The sequence below is a fragment of the Arvicanthis niloticus genome, chromosome 18, assembly GCF_011762505.2.
Source record: "Arvicanthis niloticus isolate mArvNil1 chromosome 18, mArvNil1.pat.X, whole genome shotgun sequence".
Lineage (NCBI taxonomy): Eukaryota > Metazoa > Chordata > Mammalia > Rodentia > Muridae > Arvicanthis > Arvicanthis niloticus.
Window position 1 is genome coordinate 4929419 of NC_047675.1, and position 23846 is coordinate 4953264.

At 43.7% G+C, this 23846-nt stretch overlaps 1 protein-coding gene and 1 long non-coding RNA gene across 5 annotated transcripts in view; one reads left to right on the forward strand and one right to left on the reverse strand.

The window, feature by feature from the left end:
• Positions 1-20177, reverse strand: part of LOC143434914 (uncharacterized) — a 51207-nt gene extending 31030 nt beyond the window's left edge. Inside the window, exon 1 of the long non-coding RNA XR_013104772.1 lies at positions 20046-20177. This is a non-coding gene — a long non-coding RNA (uncharacterized LOC143434914). The remainder of the gene's footprint in view (positions 1-20045) is intronic.
• The window catches only part of Nr3c2 (nuclear receptor subfamily 3 group C member 2), a 327934-nt gene continuing 323270 nt past the window's right edge, over positions 19183-23846 (forward strand). Inside the window, exon 1 of one of the 4 annotated variants that reach the window (XM_076915431.1) lies at positions 19183-19486. The gene's annotated coding sequence lies outside the window, so the exon portion shown is untranslated. Of the gene's footprint in view, positions 19487-20068; positions 20202-21498; positions 21590-22233; positions 22476-23846 lie in introns of those variants that run through there. The other 3 variants (XM_076915429.1, XM_076915430.1, XM_034522707.2) reach the window with 3 other exon arrangements.

Below are 23846 nucleotides of genomic sequence, written 5' to 3' on the forward strand. Positions count from 1 at the left end.
GCTCAGTTTCTAGACTAAATATAAAGGGAGGCCAGATGAGCACCACGTATTTCTGTCTGCTTCCATTCTAAGGATACAGTGTGACCAGCTGCTTTACATTCCAACTGCTGTGACTTCCTTGCCATTATGGATGATCTGCTCTCAAACTGTGAGCAGAAATCAACCCTCATCCCTCCTGATGCTGCTCTTGTCGTGTGTTTCATCTTTCAGTGAGAGGACACAGTTAGTGCTGCCAAACATTGCTGCTCTGAGCTGTCTACTAAGAAGAGAATCACAATGTGCGGGGCTGACACTGAGAAGCAATGTTATTGAGTAACTCAGTTGTCTTCATCCTCCACTCCTCCCATTTTCATGTGTTCTCAGACTCTGAGACATCTGCTCCACTAATCAAAGGGGATTCCTGCTACAGCAAACATGGAAGCTGAGGCCCCTAACGTCCCTTTCACACGAGCTGCCCTTCTGAGGAAACACCGTGGTTCAAAATGCCACATCTCCTCAGCACATATAAAGTTCACACTTATACTCAATTCCACTTACTGTGCCAGGAAGAAAAAGAAAGGAAGAGTGTAAATAGCGTGGGTGCATCTGTCCCACATCCCGCTACAGCATATGCCCAGGACAGTGTGAAAAGGGGGATTCGAATCTTATGTTCCTTCTCTTGGTCGCAGTTCCTGAATTGCTCTCATGGTATGAGCATCTTACTACCCTAGTGTGATTCAAGTGTTTAAAGTTACATTTTTTTTTGTACAACATGGTCCTGAAATGCAAGCCAACTACTTCATCAGGTATTTAACGGGGAAAACAACAATCTGTTCCAACACTGGAGGAAAAGCCGGCTGAGTTGGATGGCATAACAGCCTCAAACGTGATGCATAAAAATGCCTTATACATTGTACTTTAGAGATAAATGTGGGATTTTTTTTCTCTAAGGTATTTCTAACTTCATACGATGTTTTGTGTTGCCATAGATGAAGCTGGTACGTAAAACAGAACTTCATGTTTGTGAGAGAAAGTGTTAGGAGAAGTTATTAGGGGTCTCCGGGTTGTCTGGAGGGTATTGCGGGTTAAGATGATTAGAAGAAAAGAACAAAGCAATGGTGAGTGAAGGTATGAAAGGTAAGGGACAGAAGGAGCGTGATGCTGCTCTACTGATGCTTACAAATCTCTACTTCATAGTCGGAGGGAAAAGCCTACATAGTGTCTAAAAACAAGAAGCTGGGCCACAGGGAGTTTACTCTGTCACAAAGACGAGCTTGCAGAGGTATGGTGATTAATGTAGGCTCAAGAACTGTAGGCCCTAAATGAACATCTGTTGACTTACTAATGTTATTTATGTGACAACTGTAAATCTTTTCAGCCACTCCCAATTTATATTAATATAGTAGGTAATAAGTCAACTTGGGTTTTTTCCGCTTAAAAAAAGCCACCAATAGATGTCATGACTTTTTAACCATTTGCTTAAATATTAGCTAGCAAGCGGCAACCCTTCCATGTATGCCTTTGAAGCCTATGCTTGTCCCATGTGTACAAATGACTATACATATTTGCAACTGAGGTATCTTTAAGCTGGCTGGTGCACAGCTTGCTAGTGGCCCACCCTCAGTATTTTGAAATGGAAACTGTTTTTCTGATTGCTAAAATTGAGATGAGCAAAGGAAAATTAACTCATAAATATTTCATGGGTCAAAAAAATTTTATGTGAGGTTTTGAAAGATAAATGCTATTGTAATCATTTCAGAAATTCCCATTTTAATTAAATACAATATTTTCAAGATTGTGCTATGGTGCGTAGCATAAGCTTTCTAACTTAGGGACTTTCTGAATAATGCACTAAATAAAGAAAATTGTTCTCTACTCAGTACTATTTTCAACAGAAAAAGTTTTATAATGATTTTTTTCATTTGGGCACATATTATGGAAATAAGTGCTTTGTGTGGACTAAATTGCTACATTTTGTCAAGATTTAATACAGTGTTCTTACAAAGTCAAATTTTTTAGAAAGCAGTTTAGAATGTAAACTCACTGATATTATATACCAGATTAGGCATACTGCAACGTTGGAAGGGGTGAAAATTAAGGAACATTACCTGTGAGGTTTTAATTTACTTATCTAATAAGAGTATTAAAAGAAGCATTTTATTTTGATTTCAGAGATAGAACATTTTGAAGCCAAAGTTTATAAAGGCTGGGGACAGAATCTTAATCTGATTCTAGATGATTCTATGATTCATATTCTTTCTCCACAATACACTGAAATTGCCACAATTCATCCAGTAATGTTGTTTGTAACATAATTACCCTGAAATGTACTACATATGACCTATTATGATTATTATTATTAATCTAGTCTAACTAATCCTCCTCTATATTGTCTAAATTAGGGCAATACAATAACATATTTGCCCTAAATCTCTTGGGGCAGACAAAATAAAGAGTTTTTTTCTTGCTTCTCTCATAGCCCCATGTAATTGGCATTGGTAGCTTTCCACCAAAACATAACTTGAGAGTACAGTTTCCTTCTATACTGTGATGCTTCCAACCTAGAACTTATGGTAAGAGAAAAGATAGTTTGGACAATAGTGCAGGGAGATTCATAGCCAGACCTGAAGTAGAATATATTTCTTCTGTTAACACAGCAGGATCTGCACCTATAACATACCTAAAAGTGAGAGAGATTGAGATATGTAGCCATCCAAAAAAAAAAGACAACAGAAAAAAATAAGTGATGGTGTGTGTGCGTGTGCGCGCGCTCATAGTATTGTCTGTTTCACACCGTCTAAGAGAATTTACTTTTAATGGATTAAGAATTCTACAACAACCTAGATGTTACTGTCAAGTTTATGCCTGTAAACATTGGGTTGCAGGGGTAGGGTTAGGGTAGGATGGCATTATACCACAAAAATAACACGTTTGTCAATGACTGGCCAACAGATGGGAAATGGGAAAGTGTAGACATTAGTGGAGGAAGCCAAACAGGCAGATCCTCAAGATCAGAACCACATAGAAGACAAACAACTACTCAGACACTAAGGTCAGGAATAAATAAATGGGATCTCATGAAACTGAAAAGCTTCTATAAGTTAAAGGACACTGTTATCAGGACAAAATATCAGCCTACAGATTGGGAAAAGATCTTCACTAACCCTACATAGAATACAGGGCTAATATCCAAAATATGTAAGAACTCAAGAAGTTAGACACTAACAATCCAAATAAACAAACTAAAAAATGGGGTACATAACTAAACAGAGAATCCTCAACAGAGGAATCATGAATGGTCGAGAAGCACATAGAGAAGTAAGGGGGCGGGCAATATCACGTACTAGAGGGGACCAGAGAGAGGTTAGAAAATCGAATAAAAATACGTAGCAGTTGGGGATGAGGAACTGGGTGTAGCCACTGGATGGTCCCAGACTCCAGGGAAATGAGAGGCTCCCAGGACCCAGTGGGGATGGCTTTAGTAGAAATGTGCAGTGAAGGGGAGATAGAACCTCTACAGACTACCTCCAGTAGATAGGCATAGCCCCTGGTAGAGGGATGAGGCCACCTACCCATCTCAAAGATTTTAACCCAGAAATGTTCCTGTCCAAAGAAAAGATAGCAACAAAAATTGGAGCAGAGACTGAAGGAAGGGTCATCCAGGGACCACCCCACCTGGGGATCCATCATATCTTCAGACACCAAACCCTGACATTGTTGATGTGGCCAAGAGGCACTTGCTGAGAGGATCCTGGTGTGACTGTTCCTTGGGAGGTTCTACCAGCAACTGACCAATGCAGATGTGGATGCTTGAAGCCAACCATCAGACTGAGGTTGGGGACCCTTGTAGGGGAGCTGTCAGAAGAACTGGAGGGGCAGAGGGGGATTGCAACCCCATAGGAAGAGCAATGTCAGATGGCCAGACCACCCAGTGCTCCCAGGGACTGAACCACCAACCAAGGAGTGTACCTGGAGGGACCCATGGCTCCAGATACATATGTAGCAGAGGATGGTCTTGTCTGACATCAATGGGAGGGGAGACCCTTGGTCCTGTGGAGGTTTTATGCCCCAGCATTAGGGGGATGCTGGAGCGGAGGAGTATAAGGGAGTGGGGATGGAGGAACACCCTCACAGAGGCAAGGGGGAGGGGGAAGAGTGCTGGTGTGGGATGGGGGCTTTGTGGAGGGGTAACCAGGAAGTAGGAGATCATTTGAGATGTAAACAAATAGAATGATTAATTTAAAAAAATTAAAAGTAGGGCACTAGAAAAGAACTGGTTCAGAAGCCCCAAAAAGATGAAATAAAAAGATAAAGAGGAAATGGTATTTAAGACAAATAGGAAATAAATACATAGGGATGATAATGTGTTTCTATGTTTCAGTAGTTAAAGACATTTGCCACCAAGCTTGATATCTTGAGTTTAATTCCCAATGCCCACATGGTGGAGAGAATTGACTCTCAAAATTGTCCTATGATCTCCACACATATTCCATGGCATTCACATAGATGGGTACCCGTGGGCAAACACAGGAGGGGGGAGGGAGAAAGAGAGAGAGAGAGAGAGAGAGAGAGAGAGAGAGAGAGAGAGAGAGAGAGAGAGGAAGAAGAAGAAGAGGAGGAGGAGGAGGAGGAGGAGGAGGAGGAGGAGGAGGAGGAGGAGGAGGAGGAGGAAGAGGAAGAGGAAGAGGAAGAGAGAGGAAGAGGGGAGGAAGAGAGAGAAAAAATGGTAAAATGGCAAAATAGTAGATGTTATTCCTGGGATTATATATATATATAATCCCAGTACTAACTAACTATATATTCATAGAATCTCAAAGAAACACTTGAACTCCAGGCACTGTTCATTATAGGCATGATAAAGTAAGTGCAAAGCTGAGGTTTGTCTATCAGGTGGTTGGGTGGAGACAGTGAATATGGCCAATATTACATGTGGTGGCATACTATTCGGTCATGAAGAATGAAATCCTGTCACTTCTGGAAACATGAATAGAACAGGAAGACATTATGCTTACTGAAATAATTCAGGCATAGAAAGACAAATACTAAATATTTTCTCTGTATACTGAAATTTTAAAGTTGTTTCCTGAAGAGTAGGGATTGTGATCTGGATGGCACTAGACTCTAGGAAGTACAGTGAAAGGGAGCTAGATCCAACATACCAAAAGGCACCAGGAGAAATTAAGAATTTTTTTTCTCTTCCTTAGAAAAAGCAGTAGTGTGGCATTAATTCAAAACAATTTAATATATATTTGATAAGTAATTTGAAATTAGGAGTTTTAAGGTTTCCCATAGCAAAAAATAATAAACACTGAATGATATGAGAATACTAATTTTTCTTATTTGATTATTACATATTGAGTTGAATTTTACACTGTATTCATAAAATGTACAATTTTTATCATAATTTTATTAACTAAAAATATTACAGGATTGTCCATGGTACCAATTTTCAGTTCAAAATCAGTTTTGTTGGATTCATAACAGTAAATTATTTAATCCCCCCACAAAAGTAATGTTCAAATTTCTTAGTCATCAGGGAAATGTAAATCAAAATAACTCTTAAGATTCCACCTTACACCATCAGAATGACTAAGATCAAAAACTCAAAGGACAGCACATGCTGGGGAGGTTATGGAGCAAGGGGACTACTTCTCTGCTGCTGGTGGGAGTGCAAACTTGTACAAACACTCTAGAAATCAATTTGGCATTTTCTCTGAAATCTGGGAATAGTTCTACTTCAAGACTGAGTTATTCCACTCCTGGGCATACTCAAAAGATGTTCCAACATCCCACAAAAACATTGGCTCAACTATGATCATAAGCAGCTTTATTCATAATAGCTAGAAACTGGAAACGACTTAAATGTCTCTCAACTAAAGAATGAATAAAGAACATGTGGTTTATCTACACAATGGAATATCACTCAGCCATTATAAACAAGGACATCATGAATTTTGCAGGCAAATTGATGGAACTAGAGAATATCATCCTGAGTGAGGTAACCCAGTCCTAAAAGGACATGCATAGTATGTACTCAGTGATAAGTAGATATTAGCCATAAGGTACAGGTTAACCACACTATAATCAAAAGACTCAACAAATCCAAATAACAAGGAGAGCCCAAGGGAGGGTGCTTGAATCTTTCTCAGAAGGGGAAACAAAATAGATACCAGATGTGGGCAGCAGAAGGGAACTGGGTGGAAGAGGGATGGAGAAGGGAGCAGGATGGGAGTGGGGAAACCACATGTAAAAAAAGTAAAAAGAAAGAATGAGGAATTGTTAGGAATAGGTGGTTAGAAGTGAACACATGTGAAGCTATTGAGGCTGACATGAATTATTTGATACACTCAATCTGCTACATGAGTTGCCAGTCCCTACCCGAAATCTCTGAAATAAGTGAAGTGTGTTTACTCATTTTACAGGTGATAAAACTAAAGCATGGGGCTTAACAATTTACCCACAGTCATACAATGGTTAGAGGTAATCGCTAAACCCAGGCTGTATCCTATACCCAAGCCTTCACCTCTGCTATGGCTTGAATATGAAATCAGTTACATACACTCTAAGGCTTGGGGCTCGAGTGCAAGACGATGAAGTATTGGTAAGTTCTGGGATTCTGAAGTCTTTGATCCCATCAGATGATTGGTCTGTTGGTGACTGTCACTGGTGATAAAGATCAGGAAATGGGACCTAACTGGTGGAAGTGGGTCTTGCTACAATGGAAATGATAAGACGGGAAGACAGGCTCCTTGGCTGGATCTCACCTGGCCCCTCCCTGGATTCTGGCTTTCTCTTTTTCTCTTCTTGTCATTCATACGGCAAATGGCTACGGTGACGTTCTCTTCAGAGTTGGAATTCCTCTTGTATATGACTCCTACTCTGTGACTCAAGGTGGTGACTTTTAAAAAATAAATGTAAAAGAACATATATCAAAGTTTCAATATCCAATATTCTATAAATAAGTAGTAATCTATTTATTTGTCAGGCCATGTTAGAGGCCTTTTCCTACTTTCAATTATTTTTTCTCTGAAAATAATTATTTAAAAATGATACAGAGCCAGGCAGTGGTGGCACATGCCTTTAATCCCAGCACTTGGGAGACAGAGGCAGGCAGATTTCTGAGTTCCAGGACAGCCAGGGCGTGGATGTTGGTAACTGAATTCTAGTCTTCTGCATAAGCTGCCAATGCTGCTAACCACTGAACCATCTCCAGCATCTCAGTGTTCAAATTCTTAAAGAAGAAAAATATTTTCATGTCAACACCATTCATTACAAGGAGATAATAATTATTACAGAAGTAAATAGAATGTTTGCCACTCCCCAGAATAAAGGAAATTCCTTTATACAATAATTGATTAAAGACTAGTGATATCCTATCCTATAAAAATAAACAAATTCTGCAATGGGAGAGAGCTGCTGACCTCATAAGAATGTGGATATGCTTAATGCCACCAAATCTGTTCACAAAAAGTAAAAATAATGATCCAAAATATCCAGGAGATTCAAGACACAATGAAAAGTTCAAACCCAAGAATAATAGGAATAGAAAACAGTGAAGAATCCTAGCTTAAAAGGCCAGAAAACATCTTCAAAATAATCAGAGAAGAAAACGTCCCTAACCTAAAGAAAGAGATAGCCATAAATGTACAAGAAGCCTACAGAACACCAAATAGATTAGACCAGAAAAAATCCTCTCATCACATAATAATCAAAACATCAAATACACAGAACATAGGAAAGATATTAAAAGCTGCAAGGGAAAGGGCCAAGCAATATATAAAGGCAGATCTATTGGAATTACATCATATTTCTCCACAAAAACTCTAAAAGCCAGAAGATCCTCGACATATGTCATCCAGATCCTAAAAGAACACAAATGCCAACCCAGCAAAACTCTCAATCACCATAGATGGAGAAACCAAGATAGTCCATGACAAAACCAAATTTAAGCAATATCTTTCTACTAATCCAGCCCAACAGAGGATACTGGAACAAAATCTCCAATACACAGAAATTAACTACATCCAAGAAAACACAAGAAATTAAAAATTTTACAACAAACCCAATAGAAGAGAATCATACACACATAATACCATCTCCAGCAACAAAAATAACAGTAACTAACAAATAACCTGTCTTCAATATCTCTCAACATCAAGGGAATCAACTCTCCAATAAAAATACACAAGCTAACAGACTAGATATGTAAATAGGATCCAGCATTTCGCTGCATACAAGAAACACACCTCAGTGACAAAGACAGCACTACCTCAGAGTTAAAGACTGGAAAAACATCTTCCAAGCAAATGATTCCCAAGAAACAAGCTGGAGTTGCTATTCTAATATCCAATAAAATAAACTTTCAACCAAAAGTTGTTAAATGAGATGGGAAAGGACACTTCATATTCATCAAAGGGAAATTCCACCAAGAGGAAGTTTCAATTCTGAACATCTATGCCCAAATTCAAGGACACATTTGGAAAAACAAGGTTATTAAAGCTCAAAACACACATTGAACCTTACACAATAATAGTGGGAGATTTGAGACCCCATTTTCACCAATGGACAGGTCATTGAAACAGAAACTCAGCAAAGACACAGGGAAACTAATAGAAGTTATGAAGCAAATAGATTTAACAGATACCTACACAACATTTCACTACAAAATAAGAGAAATACATCTTCTCAGCACCTCATAAAACCTTCTCCAAAATTGACTGTATAATTGGACATAAAGCAAGCCTTAACAGATACAAGAAGATTGAAATAGTTTCATGCATCCTATCAGATCACCATATACTCAGGCTAGACTTCTATAACAACAAAAACAACAGAAAATCCTCATACTAGTGGAAACTAATCAACCCTCTGTTCAATGATAACTTGGTCAGGGAAAAATAAATAAAGAAATCAAGGACTTTATAGAATTCAATGAAAATATAGACACATCATACCCAAACTTATGGGACACAATGAAAGCAGTGTTAAGGAGAAAATTCATACCACTAAGTCCCCTCATAAAGAAAATGCAGAAATCTCATATAAGCAGCTTAACAGCACACCTGAAAGCTCTAGAAGAGAAAGAAGCAAACACACCCAAGAGGAGTAGAGGGCAGGAAATAGTCAAACTCAGACCTGAAATCAACCAGGTAAAAACAAAGAGAATAACACAAAGAATCAACAAAACTAAGAGCTGGTTCTTTAAGAAAATCAACACGATAGAAAAACCTTTAGCCAAACTAACTAAATGGCACAGAGACAGTATTAAAATTAACAAAATCAGAAATGAAAGGGGAAAGATAACAACAGAAACTGAAGAAATTAAAAAAAAAATCATCACAGCCAACTCCAAAAGCCTATATTCTACAAAACTGGAAAAAATCTAGATGAAATGGTTAGTTTTCTGGACAGATACCACATACCAAAGTTAAATCAAGATTATGTAAATTATCTAAACAGTCCCATAACCCCCAAGAAAATATAGTCATCAAAAATCTTCCAACCAAAAAATCCCAGGGCCAGATGGTTTTAGTGCAGAATTCTGCCAGACCCTCAATTAAGAGTTAATACCAATACTCCTCAAACTATTACACAAAATCTAAACAGAAGGAACACTACCTAATTCATTCTATGAAGGCACAGTTACTCTGATACCTAAACCACACAAAGACCTCCCCCCAAAAAAGAGCTTCAGTCTTACTTATGAATATCAATACAAAAATACTCCATAAAATTCTCACAAACGAAATCCAAGAACACATCAAAACTGTCACCATGACCAAGTAGGCTTTATCTAAGGGATGCAGGGATGGTTCAATATACAAAAATCCATCAAGGTAATACACCATATAAACAAACTCATGGGAAAAAGCCACATGATCATCTTATTAGATGCTGAAAAAGCCTTTGACAAAAGGGGTGATGCAACACCCCTTCATGTTAAAAGTCTTGGAGTGATCAGGAATTCATGGCATATACCTAAACATAATAAAAGCAATATAAAGCAAAACAACAGTCAACATCAAATTAAATGGAGAGAAACTAGAAGCAATTCCACCAAAATCCAGGACATGCCAAGGTTGCCCACTTGTTGGTCTGTGGCATGTGCGCGTGCGGGTGTGGGTCCTGTGAGTTGAGTTGTGGGTCCCACGTCTGCCACCTCCAAGGGGCTGGGGCTGCAGCTCAGAGAGGCAGAAGCACATGAATTTGACTGTGTTCACTCCATGCCAGGGCCAGCGAGCAGCCATCAGACTGTGAGAAGCCGCAGGACTCCGCTCCAGGGGTGAGGGAACACAGTTTGGGGTCCTGCTCTGGGGGTCCCTGGGCCAAGGCGGCCAGGAACCGACTGGTTCTCAGTCGCTCAGTCTCAGCCTCTCAGCTGCGCCTGAGAGCCCATAGAAAGGTTGAGACCCGGGCATACGGGCTGGATCAACCTGCAGCCGAAGGGGTAAGGGGAAGAAGCCCTGGCTGAGTCCTGGGAGATGAGACTCTTGGTCGCAGCGACTCACTTGGCTGGGTCTCCGTGGCTGGAGTGTAGAGAGAGAGCAGGAGATTAGAGTCCGACTCGGTAGTTGAAGACCTTCTCCATGATTTTCCACGGTGAGCTCCAAAGAAGAGAGACAGTCCATGGTCTTAAGCTATGGTCTTAAGATATTTATTGTCATGGCAGAAAATGGATGAAGCTATCTATACCCTGTATCCTCAGGGCGGGCCTGAGGTTACATACCTTTTGCAAGGAGGAGGGTCTGGGAAGGAACGGTAATTGGGTATGCCTTCTGGCCTTTTGGTATCTCACTAATATGGAGAACTGTCTTGAAACTCTGTGGCCTGTAGTCACGCCCTCTACCTGTATTATGTGACCAATGGCCACAGACCTCTTCTTGGGATGGGCTGTAGCTATGTGAAAGGAGCCAGGGGCCCAGGAGCAAGGCGAACTCCTACCCTACTGTCCCTGAGGGTCTCCGGGGTTCAAAGCCTGTTCTCAACCAGGTACCCAGCTGCCTCTCACAGGCTGCCGCCCAACACCCACTCTCTACCTATCAATATAGTACTCAAAGTTTGAGCCAGAGCAATTAGACAATAAAAGGAAATCAAGGAGATACAAATTGGAAAGGAAGAAGTCAAAGTATCACTATTTGCAGATGATATAATAGTATATATAAGCAACCCCCCAAGTTCTGCAAGAGAACTCATACAACTGAAGAACAAGTTCAGCAAAGGGGTAGGTATAAAATTAACTCAAACAAATCAGTAGTCTTCCTTTACACACATGATAAACAGGTTGAGAAAGAAATTAGGAAAACAACACCCTTTACAATGGCCACAAAGAGTATAAAATACCTTGTTGTTACTCTTTCTAAGCAAGTGATAGATCTGTACAAGAATTACAAATCCCTAAAAAAGAAATCATAGAAGACCTCAGGAGATGGAAAGATCTCCCATGTTCATGGATTGACAGGATTAACATAATGACAATGGCCATCCTTTCAAAAGTAATCTACAGGTTCAATATAATCCCCATCAAAATTCCAACAAAATTCTTCACAGACATGGAAAGAGCAATTCTCAACTTCATATGGAAAAACAAAAAACCCAGGATAGCCAAAATAATTCTCAACAATAAAAGCATTTCCCTGTCCCTGACAGGAATCACTGTCCCTGACCTCAAGCTGTGCTACAAAGCAATAGTGATAAAACAACAATGACAACAACAACAATAAACCCTGCATGGTATTGTTACAGAAACAGACAGGTCAATCAATGGAATTAGAATCGAAGATGCAGAAGTAAACCCACACACCCATGGACACTTGATCTTTGAAAAAGAAACCAAAAATATACAGTGGAAAAAAAGAAAGCATCTTCAATAAAGTGTCTAACTAGCGGTCTGTACAAAGCTCAGGTCCACGTGGATCAAGGACCTCAACATAAAATGAGATACACTAAATCTAATAGAAGATAAAGTGGGAAAGAGCTTCATAGTCATTGGCACAGGAGGAAATTTCCTGAACACAACACCAATGGCTCAGGCACTAAGGTGAACAATCGATAAATGGGACCTAATGAAACTGAAAAGCGTCTGTGAGGCAAAAGACACCATCAAGAGGATAAATCTGCAACCTGCAGATGGGGAAAAATCTTCACTAACTTTACATCTCACGGAGGGCTAATATCCAAAATATATAAAGAACTCAACAAGTCAACTTTCAAAAAACCAAACAACCCATTTTTAAAGTGGGGTGCAGAGCTAAACAGAGAATTTACAACCGAAGAATTTTGAATGGCTAAGAAGAACTTAAGGAAATGTTCAAAGTCCTTATTCATCAGAGAAATAGAAATCAAAATGAACCTGAGATTTCACCTCACACCAATCAAAATGGCTAAGATCAAAAACTCAAATGACAGCACAAGCTGGTGAGGACTGCAAGCTGGTTCAACCACTCTGGAAATCAATCGGGCAGTTTCTCGGAAAATTGGAAATAGTTCTACCTGAAGACCCAGCTATACAACTCTTGGGCATATACCCAAAAGTTTCCCCACCATACCACAAGGGCATGTGCTCCACAATGTTCATAGCAGCCTTATTTATAATAGCCAGACGCTCGAAACAACCCAGATGTCCCTTAACAGAAGAATGGATCCAGAAAGTATGGTTCATTTACACAATGGAATACTATTCAGCTATCAAAAATGAGGATATCATGAATTATGCTGGTAAATGGATGGAACTAGAAAATATCATCCTGAATGAGGTAACTCAGACCCAAAAGGGCATGCATGTTATGTACTCACTGATTAGTGGATATTAGCCCAAAAGTTCAAGATACCTAGGATTCAACCCATATACTGTAAGAAGTGTAACGGGTAAAAAGGCCCAAGTGAGAATGTTTTAGTTCCACTTAGAAAGAGGAAGGAAATAATCACAGGAGGCAGGGGGAAGGAGGGACCTTTGTGGGAGAGGGCGGGGGAGGGGAAAATGGGAACAGGATCAGGTATAGGGGCAGGGGAGAAGCCCAGTGGACCAAGAGAATGAATGAAGATAAGCATCATGGGGTAGGTAGGTGGGGGGACCCTCTAGGAAGTACCAGAGACCCAGAAGGCAAGAGACTTTAAGGACTCAAAGGGGTTGTTACCTTAGCTAAAATGACCAACACTAGGGAGAGAGAACTCAAACAGCCTACTTCCAGTAGCTATATAGGGCCTCAAGCAGAAAAACAGAGTCAAAATTTCTGACCCAGAACTGTTCCTGTGTGAAAGCACTGCAGGGACAAAAAAGGAGAAAAGACTGAAGGAAAGGCAGTCCAATGACCAGTCCAACATGGGATCCTTATTATGGGAAGGCACCAAGGCCTGACACTATTACTGATGCTATGGTGTGCTTACAGATGGGAGCCTGGCATGGCTGTCCCCTGAGAGGCCTTAACAGTAGCTGATGGAGACAGAAGCAGATACTTACACCTAACCATTGAACTGAAGTCGGGGACCCCTATGGTTGAATTAGGGGAAGGATTGAAGAAGCTGAAGGTGAGAGTGACCCCCCCATAGGAAGACCAGTAATCTCAACTAACCCAGACCTCAAGGAGCTCTCAGAGACTGAGCCACCAGTCAGGAGCATACATGGGTTGGTCTGAGACCCCTGGCACAAATACAGCCGAGATCTGCTTGGTCGGGCTTTAGTGGAGAAGATGCATTTAATCCTAGAGAGACCTGAGACCCCAGGAAAGGAGGAGGCTTGTTGGAGGGAGAGCACCCCTCGGAGGCAAGGGAAAGGAGGAATGGGATGAGGGACTGTAAGAGGGGAGAACGAGAGGGGAAGCAATGACAGGAATGCAAATAAACAAAATAATAAAAATCGAAAGAGAGAAAAAAATCTGTCATATAATTTAAAACACTGCCTATTAAAAGAAGTAATGAAACCCCAAGAGCATTAGCGAGTATACATGTCATGCAATAAAAAATGGCATTTGCTGTAAGAATACATAGCTTCTCTGCCCTGTCACCTAAATGAAGTTGAAACACTTAGCTGCCTTCTTTGGGACAAGCTCACAACTGTAATTAAGCACTTGACATGAGCAGATGACCTCTAAGTAAGATGGCTCCGAAGGCTTGTGAAAAAAAATACAATTTCCTCTATTTCTCTTGTAGCCAAAATCATTCAGTTTGGGGAGCCTGCACATGACACACGGGAGATTTGGTTCATTTGCTCTGTAAATCATTCCCTGTATCAAGTTATCAGTTACCACATAAACACAGTTACACAGATACACAGATAGCCATGGTTGTCTTTATGGTTAATGATGGCATCTGTCATGAAGCGTCTTACATTTTTCTGTCTGCTATTTGCAGGGTCATATATCTGGCATATGATAAACCTCCTTTCTATACTCTGTTGGGGAAAGATTCTTTCTATTCACGTTCTCTGCCCACATAACTAGGCTCCACCTATTTGCAAACATGGGACAAGAATCTAGCACCGTCCAGTTATGATGTTTCTCTTTCTGACATGGAATACACCTTCAGGAATGGTTACCTTTATTATGCATACACAGGACTCAGAAGACTCAAACTGAAAAAAAAAAACTATTAGGCCTCACTTTATGTGGTTATCTTACTCCTGTCTCTATGCGTTTGTAGCATTTCCTACGATAAGACACTATTCCTTGTTAATGGATAAACATTTAAATATTGAGGCACTCTTTTTGCAATCATCTTTGATAGAATAAAAAAAGATTGTTGATCGAAATGTTGTCTTAGTTGTTACTGATGGCTGTTAAAATGCTGCTAAAAATATAGCACTGACTACTGAAGAGCGACTGCTCCTGTGGCAGCGGTGAGAAACTCTCAACGGGCTTTTCATCTAGTCCACAGAGACACCGGCTTTACACTCTTGCCCAGTGTATTTCCGTATGTGGGTGGGAGATGTGTGTGAATGCTTGTGGTGTGTATGTGTGTGTGTAGAAATGTGTAGTATGTATGGTGTGGTATGTGTGGTATTTGTAGTGTATGTGTGTGTGGGGGGGGTGGTATATGTAGTGTATGTGTGTGTGGTGTGTGTGTGGCATCTGTAGTGTATGTGTGTGCATGTGTCTGTGGTGTGCATATCTATGTGCATGTGTTTTTATGTATATATTTGAGTACACATCAGTGTATGTACATATATAAGTGCTTGTGTGTATGTGTGGTGTATAAGTGTATTGTTTGTGTGCTGTGTGAGTGTATAGCTATATGTAGTGTGTGTGGTATGTGTGTTCAGTGTGTGTGGTGTGTAGTATGTATTTGTGTATGAATGTGTATTGTGTATGTATGTGCTTATATATATGTGTGCATGCACCTGTGTGTGTGCATGCACCTGTGTGTGTGCATGCACCCGTGTGTGCATGCACCTGTGTGTATGTGCATGCTCCTGTGTGTGTGTGTACGTGCACCTGTGTGTGTGCATGCACCCGTGTGTGCATGCACCTGTGTGTATGTGCATGCTCCTGTGTGTGTGTGTGCGTGCACCTGTGTGTGTGCATGCACCTGTGTGTGCATGCACCTGTGTGTATGTGCATGCTCCTGTGTGTGTGTGTGCGTGCACCTGTGTGTGTGCATGCACCTGTGTGTGCATGCACCTGTGTGTATGTGCATGCTCCTGTGTGTGTGTGTGCGTGCACCTGTGTGTGTGCATGCACCTGTGTGTGCATGCACCTGTGTGTATGTGCATGCTCCTGTGTGTGTGTGTGTGCGTGCACCTGTGTGTGTGCATGCACCTGTGTGTGCACACACACACCGATGCTGAGCATGATACCACAGAACAGCCTGGTTTCCTAATGAGCACACAACCATGCAGTTATTTATGTAAGATTAGCACAGTTATTTAAAGGTGACGAATTTCCTCCACTGCACCAAGAATGTATGAGAAAAGAAATTGAAAATGTCCTTCTTTTTATTAAACCATACTGTTCTAAGTTCCTTCCCCTTTCAACTACTGTACATTATTTCTAAATTTAGAACCTCAGTGTGGGCCCAATGAAATCTGATTTGCTTCTAATAATATGGCAGAGTAATCGTGATGTGTATGCTGTTTGGTGCTCTCCCATCTCAAAATCTGGCCATAGAAATGGAGTACATTTCTGAATTTTCTATTTAAATTGCCTGAAAATGGAATAAAGGTAGACAGATAAATCAATCTGTAAACAAATCCCACATCAATTATTCAAATTAGTGAATAATGAAAGCTGAAACAAATATTCCAAATTGTGTAGAAAATTGAGTTTGGGCAATTTTGGATATCAGCAAAATCTCTAATATGTTCTGCATTTATCTTCCAGTCTGCAATTTCTTCCTTGCTTGCAATGTTGATAAACTGTAACATGTGTGTTCTGTAATAAACAAAGAAGCTGGTCTGATATCATTGTCCTGTTCATCTTTTCTTTCTGACCCCGCCCCCATCTCTCTCTAGCTCTCACTGTCTTTCTCAACTGTTTCCAACAGCTGGTAGGGAGGGGAAATCTTAAATAAACAAACAAACACTAAATAAATAAATAAATAGCCCTAGCATGGTAGGCTTGGTAATGAAGTTAATTATAACTAAACGCTTCAGACTTTATCTTTAAAAAGAAACTATTTAATACAAACTATATGTGTTTTACTTTCTTATCAGCAAATAAAGATATAAAAAGAAAGATATGTTCAGTTTGGGGTTAGAGAGATTTTTTAGTTTATAAATCCTGCTCATTTTCCACTGTTGAAGAAATGGGATTGGAAACGGAATCAAGGGGTGGCTCTGTTCAAGTTAAGACAGAGCTAGGAGGGATTTTTTCCAACACAAACTTAGATATTAGGCTTTGTTTCTGAAGTTACATAATAGAGGATGTGATGTCACACATGTAAATTGCAAAAGCTGAGTCGTGCACTTTACTGTGGCAAACCTCAGGGAGTTTGACAGTAATGGGATGGGGGAGGGGGTGTCCTCAGCTCAGCCTGTGAATGTGCTCTCATTGTCAACAGGGAGAGACGTGTCTGCAGCTGCTCAAGGCTTTAAGACCTATGGCACCTATATAGGAGACAGTGATCAGTTTCTGTGATTGCCCATGTCTTAATTTTTAATCTTTTTTTTCAAAAGAAATTAAAATTTCCATCCTTTTGCAAAGAACAAATATGCTTAGCTAAAGAGTTGGGAAGGACAAAGTTGGTTAGAAAATACCTTTTTCAAAGCAATGGCATTGTGTGACACATCCTGGAGCTAATAGGACTCACATTGGTGGGCATGTACCCTAACACCCTAAGCCCTGTGTTCTTCCTTCTCATGAGGGTCCGTCAGATAGGGCACTGGTGGGCTGGTCCTATACAAAGCAATACTACCTTCCCACTATCCACAAGGGGGTGTGGCATTGAACTCCAGAGCTGTTGTCTTATCAGAGTGCCCACAAAGCAAGATTATGCAAGGGAAACTTAATACTCAGATAAGGATTTAAAACTAGAAAAACCTACAACTTTGCCTATGGATAACTGCAAAATCTTCTAAATCTCTCCCCAGGAATAAAAGAAACTGACATATATGACCCTCTATTTTGGCCTGAAAGGGTTTCAAAAGAATGAATATAGATACATATATATGTATATACATATATACATATTATATATTTATATGTATATGAATATATATAATTGATACATAATGAATATATAATATATTAATGAATATATATTAATGAATATATATATATATATATATATATATATATATATATATATATATATATTCTTAGATCTTAATGTCAAACAATCCTAAAGGCAGGGCAGATAAAAAATTGCAAAGTGACCAAATAAAAACATAGGGGGAAAAATTTCTTAAATTTCAAAAATGTTGCAGTTATTATAACTCCATTTTATTCCATACTTTTATCACATCATCTGTATATAAAAGCATTGATGGTGGTGGGAGCGTGTGAGGAAAGAATTCTTGTGTCAAATTTACTCTGTAAATGGGAAGGTAATCATCCAAGCCTAATGTGTCAATCTCAGAAAAGGAATTTACATGATCTCAGTTATAATAATGGTGGCTCTTCTTCATCTAATATTTTACTATGAAAAACGTTTCAAACATACAAGGAAGTTGGAGAAAACTCTTGTATACTGGCAATTTGATTCTTTCATTATTATACTACATACACATGCCATATATATATCTCCATCTTTTTGTTCATTTAACCAGTCCATCACTATCAATCTATCTTATTTTTAACGCATTTCCAGTCAGTCTGGTCTGCCATCATCAGTGTATCTCCAAATTGTCCTTTATAAAGTTAGCTGAATATAAGGTTAAATTTTATTATAAATTATATAAAACATTTTCTTGATCTCACCTAAGACATACCTTCACAAAAGTTAGCCTAGAAGACACTTTTACAAATAAAAAGCAGGGAAAAAAATGTTTTTCCTCATGTCAAAAAGCCATGTTGAGCCACCAAAGAACTGAGGAGTGTCAATGCTGTGGGTGGTGGAGCAACTAAGCTTGATGTGGTACTGTGGGAACGGGGTTGGAGAAAGACAGGGATTATTTTAGCAGGACAGTTGCCGGTTTGAATGAGGACCAGCAACCTTCACAGCTATATAGGAAGGAATTGGAAAGAGGGAAGGGCGAGGGAGGCTTAGAAAACAGTGGTAGCAGTATCAAACCAGAAAAAGAGGGTTGTGAGGTCAATTCCCGGATTTGTTTAACTCGTTCCAAAAAAAAAAAAAAAAAAAAAAAAAAAAGAAGAAGAAGAAGAAGAAAGAAAGAGCGAGAGAGCAAGCAAGCAGGTGACCGTGTACTACTAGTGACACTGGTCTTCCCGGCCCCGCAGACTTCCAACTAGGGACATGTGTAACGGTGCACTGGAAGAGTCTTGAGCTATCTCGCACACCCGCGAGTGCGCGTGAAAACGGGCGCGCGCACACACATTCACTGGGCTGGGGTGACCAGAGTGCCTTTGGGTGAGAGGCTAGGACTTGGTAAAGGCTGGAGCGTGAGAAGGTGCGGGGGACTAGAGAACCCCAGGACCACAGCTTCGGCTCGGTCCTCCTCCCACCGGCGCGTGCCCGCGCCGCGCCGCCCGGCCAGGGAGCCCGCCTTTCACTTTCGCATCTGCGTAGGTGTCTGCCCGGGCGGGCGCGAGGGCGCGGGGGCGCGCGGGGCGGCGCGGGGGCGCGCGAGGGGGGAGGGTTGCAGCCGCTCGCCCCTTCCTGGGCCCACAGCGCTCTGGGCAGCCGCTATCCAAGCTCCGGGTCGCTAGCGGTCGCTTCCCAAGCGCCCTGGTGCGCAGACACCCCGGGCCGCCTGGTGTCCTCCCCCCCACGGTGGGGGTAGGGCAGCGACCCAAAAGCTGTCTCACTGGGTGGGCAGCGGAGGCACAGGAAAGAAACTTTTCCTCCTGGACCGCTCTTGGTCTTCCAGCCCTCTGCTCCCTAACCGGTGGCACCTGCACCTGAGGCCAGGCGCCAGGTCAGGGCTGACTTTGGGGACCCGCGAAGAGAAGCATACAGGGTGCGTGCACTGGGGTTGCGTTTTCCCTAGGCTTTCTTGCTGTCAGTGGATGGGGTTCCGACGACCGCCACTAACACCCCTGTCTCCCACCAGCGGGTGGCAGGACCACTGGACTGCCTCATACTGCTAGTGAGGGTGTGACCCGGGGAGGGGGCCACGGCACCGCGGGCTCCCCCTGCGGCTGCCCCCACAAACACACACACAGACACACGCACACACGCACACGCGCGCACACACACACACACACACACACACCACGCTCTGTCGCCTGAGCTGTCACCGGCCACCCCAGTCTTGGGAGGGGGCGCGGAGAGCCGCGCTTTCCCGCTGCGGGCGCGGGATCTTACCGCTGGACTGGCGGGCTCCCGGGACCTCCACAGTCACCCCGGGGCGAGCCAGCAGCCCCGGAGACCCGCCGGCCCCAGGCCTGGCAGCAGCTGCTGGGGACCGGCGGGTGCTCGCAGCCCCCTCGGCGGGATTTAGTGCCGCCAGCTCGCCGGCTCGCCGGCTCGCTGCCTCCAACAGGGTATCTACACTGTCGCTCTATTACTCTACCCACCGTCAATAGGGTGACTGCCAGGATTGCTATCCTCTCCATCCTCATTGCCGATCAGCGGGTATTGGACTTGCTGGTGGCGGGCAGCAGCGGCGGAGGCGGCGGGAGTCTCGCTGCCCCCCTCCCCCGCCCCAGCCTCCCTACCATGTCCTAGAAAAGGTGAGTGCAGCGACTGTCACTGTCACTTTGCACTGACAGTGGCGGGAGGGGGCCGGGGAGCGCAAGGGAGGCCCCGGGGTGTCAGGGCCAGCTCAGAGGGCGGAGGAAGCGGGTCGACTCAAGGAGGTGGGCTGCCGGCAGTAGGCCAGGTGCCCGCCAGGCCGGCCCGGGACAAGGGTGCTGAGAGGCTGGCGAGCGCGCTCCGCGCCGCCGTTCTAACCTAGATTTTGCAAGGAGCTTCGATCCAAGGCAAAACCAGCCCTCCCTAAAGGAGGTAAAAACTTAGTAAAAAGAGCCGGGTGCTTTTCTTTAATAATGAATAGTTCTGCCACACTGGCTGAGCTGCAGGCACTGCAGCTTGGCGAGCCCGGGCCGCCGGGTCCGGGACTCCCCTAGCTCCAGCTCGCCACCCTCGCGCGGCCCCGGGAGTGATCGATGCTGAGAGTGCTGGCACGGCGCGCATGACAGCTACCCTCCCGGGAAAGTAGGGACAGTCGGCTGGGGATTCGTGTGTGTAGGGGCTCTAGGGCCAGCTCCACGCCAGGGACTGTTGGTAACGGGAGTCCGGAGTCCCAACCAGCTTGCCGACTCCGATGCAGTCCCCTTTGCCTCTGGGGAGTGTCCTGCGGGAGTGGCTGAGAGTTCTCCTTGGGCTTGGGATCCGGGATCCTGAGGCTTAACTAACTGTAAGGAGAGGAGGGGCCTTGGGCACAAGGTGCCCTCCTCCTTCTGGGGCTTCAGCTCGCGGGGAGCGAGGGTGAGCCTGAAGTTGCACAGCTGCCGCCGGCGGCCTGCGGGTCGCCAAGGGCCAGGGGACCAGATTTAGGTGTGTACGTCACTGGTGCTGACTCCCAGCCAGCAGGGGAGTCCAAAGCGGAGCCTCAGACCAGTCTGAAAGTCCTTAGAAATTAAAGTTAAGGAGTCCATCTTTCGACTTAGCAAGTGAAGTGCTTAAGTGGGCGGGAAGGAAGTCAGGATGGGAGCGAAGGAAAGGGGCCAAAATTTCTTTGTGCAGACAAACATCCTTGGAAAATAGTTTTAGTGTTCCCCCCCCTCCAGTATGCCTGCCCCAATTATGTGCACCCCTTCCACACATTATAAAGTGAATATCCTCGATAGTAAGCTTTCTTGCATAGTGAACTAGTGGAAAAATCCAGTACTAAAGTAGTAAGTACAGTAACAAAATTATCAGGCGCCTCAGCTCTTGACCCTGGCACTTTTTTTTTTTTGGCAGGGGGTGGGGTGGGAAGAAGGCTGTGTTTAAAGGGGGTTGGCTGCACTGAAAGCACCCGCTTTTCCTGCGTGGTTAAAACAAGGAAACTGAAATCGAGTGGGAACGAGATACTCTGGCTCTCCTACCGCGGAGATTACGGCTGCACCGCGGGGAGGTAACTCTGAAACCTGGAGGGGGCGTGGAGCAGAGCTTCAGGGGTCCCGGGGACGCCCACTCGAGCAGTCTTAGGCCTGAGGACACTGTGAGAGCCGCCGGGTGTGCGCCGCTGCGGCTCACCTGGCGCTGCAGGTGGAGAAAGCCAGGGCACACCATCTAGGCTGCTCTCGCGTCACCACGCTTTCCCCTTCTCTCCAGATTGCCTGTAGTCCCCCGGAGGGGACAGATGGGTAGGTGAGAGCAAGTTTGGGGCGAAGGAGCAGAGTGGGCTAAAGGGTAGCGAGTGCAGGGGTATCTCCAGTCGGGGCCAAAGCCGAGAACTAGGCGAACTCGTCGCCTCTGCGGCTTTAAGGAAGCTGCAGAGTCCAAGCTGTGTCGCAGCAACTTTGTATCAGTCATGTCGCCCGCCTGGTGACTGACAGCCCCGATTGCCCAATGAGAAGCGCGGCTGGCCCGCACAGCGTGGAGCCTGGTTTCCCCCTTGGCCAATAGAAATGGCTCCGGCGGGCGGGACAGCGACCTGAACTTTCTGGACATGTGACCCGGTTTAAAAGGGCCGGCTTTCCACTCCCCCCCTCCGGGCTTTCGCCCGCCCCCTCCTCTTGGCCCGCCCTGGCCCTGCCCCTGACCCCTCCCCTCAGCTCCTGCGCACCCGGGGTGTCATTGGGCCGGGGAGAAGAGAGCCAACTTCAGGCTGCTCAGAGGAAGCCTGTGCAAGTCACCTGGGCGACACCGCTGCTGTTTCGGGCTCTCCCGCTGCAGGGAGAGCGGCACTCGCTGGCCTGGATGTGGTTGGATGTAGGGGGGCTCCGCAGCAGGGGTGTCGTGGAGGTGGCAAGTGCTGCAACAGGTAGACGGCGAGAGGACGACCCTGGCCGAGGCAGGTGTGTAGGGGTGCGCAGTGGGGCGCCTCCGGTCCAACCCTGTGTGCGGCCGTGGCAAGGGTGGCTTGCACTTTGGGGGAAGAAGCCTCTGCGTAATCTGGAGGCACAGTCTGTAGGGTTCTGTGTGCTTGTTGTTTTGTTTTGGTTTTTCATCCCCCACCCCCACCCCCACCCTGGCCGGCTGAGGACTATTTTGGGAAAGTTTGGCTACTTTGGATAAATGCCCTCTAAAGAGCGGCTTTTAACCGCCTTTGGCAGTGGGCGGTCTACCACCCTCCCCTTTCCCCCAAAATGAATTTCAGATCGTTTTGCTCTTGCAAATTTTAAAGGACGTTTGAATAATGTTTCTTTCATCTATCAATTGCGGAAGCTCCTCAGTCTGAGTGGGAGGTGTAGCCGATAAGGGCAGTTGAAGGAGCTAAATCACCATAGATCTTGTATGAACGGGGTCTGGAAAATCTTGCAGTCTCCGTTCCTTTATAAATGGGGAAACTCTAGGGGATTCTTAGGACAGGGACAGACAAGGGATGAAGCTGCTTTTGGTGGCATCCTTGTCCAGATGGGTTTTAGATAGATGGATTTTCCTGCTGAATTTTTAAAAGACGAGGTTTAAATCATAATGCTTCATCATACCATCTGCTTTATTTATTTATTTATTTATTTATTTATTTATTATACCATAGTTCGGGAAACTTTTGCTTGCAGAAGAGTTATTAAAATCGCTGAGTTTTAAAGGCACCAAGCTGCTTCATACCATTGCGGGTCCTCACTCTATAGGTGCTCTTATTGCCGGTATTTACATAGTAATGATAACAGCATTCCCCATCTGCGTAGTCTTCCCCTGGAGCTTCAGTTTCGCGTTTGACATCATAGCATGCTACCTACCATGTGTGTCATGAGATACTTTCGGAAGTTTAGAAGGGGCTCGACTAAAGCTAAAGCAAAGCTTTTATGGAAGAGGTAGTTTTGTTAAAGGAAATAAGAGAGAGAGAGAGAGAGCGACATGATGTGGCTCATTGGGTCAGGCCAGTGAGCAGAACTCCTGTGTGCTTGGCTCTAACTGGTTCTCCCACTCTCTTAGGTGACCTTGGCAGGTTTATTCCTCATCTATAAGAGGGGAAGGTAACAGTCCTGAAGAGCAGAGAGACTAAAACGAATTTCCTGAAGTTATCTGCCTTCTAAAGCAGCCCTCAAGAGCCCTGGGTCTCTACTGTACCACTCTACTACAGTAACATAACTGGAGTGGAGGGAGGAGATGCCATTAAAAAGGGAATATATTTGGGGAGCATTAAAAGTGAAAGTTTTCAGAAAATATGCAAATTCCCAAGAATCTTTAATAATTCCCCCGGGGAAAAAAAAGAAACTACTTTC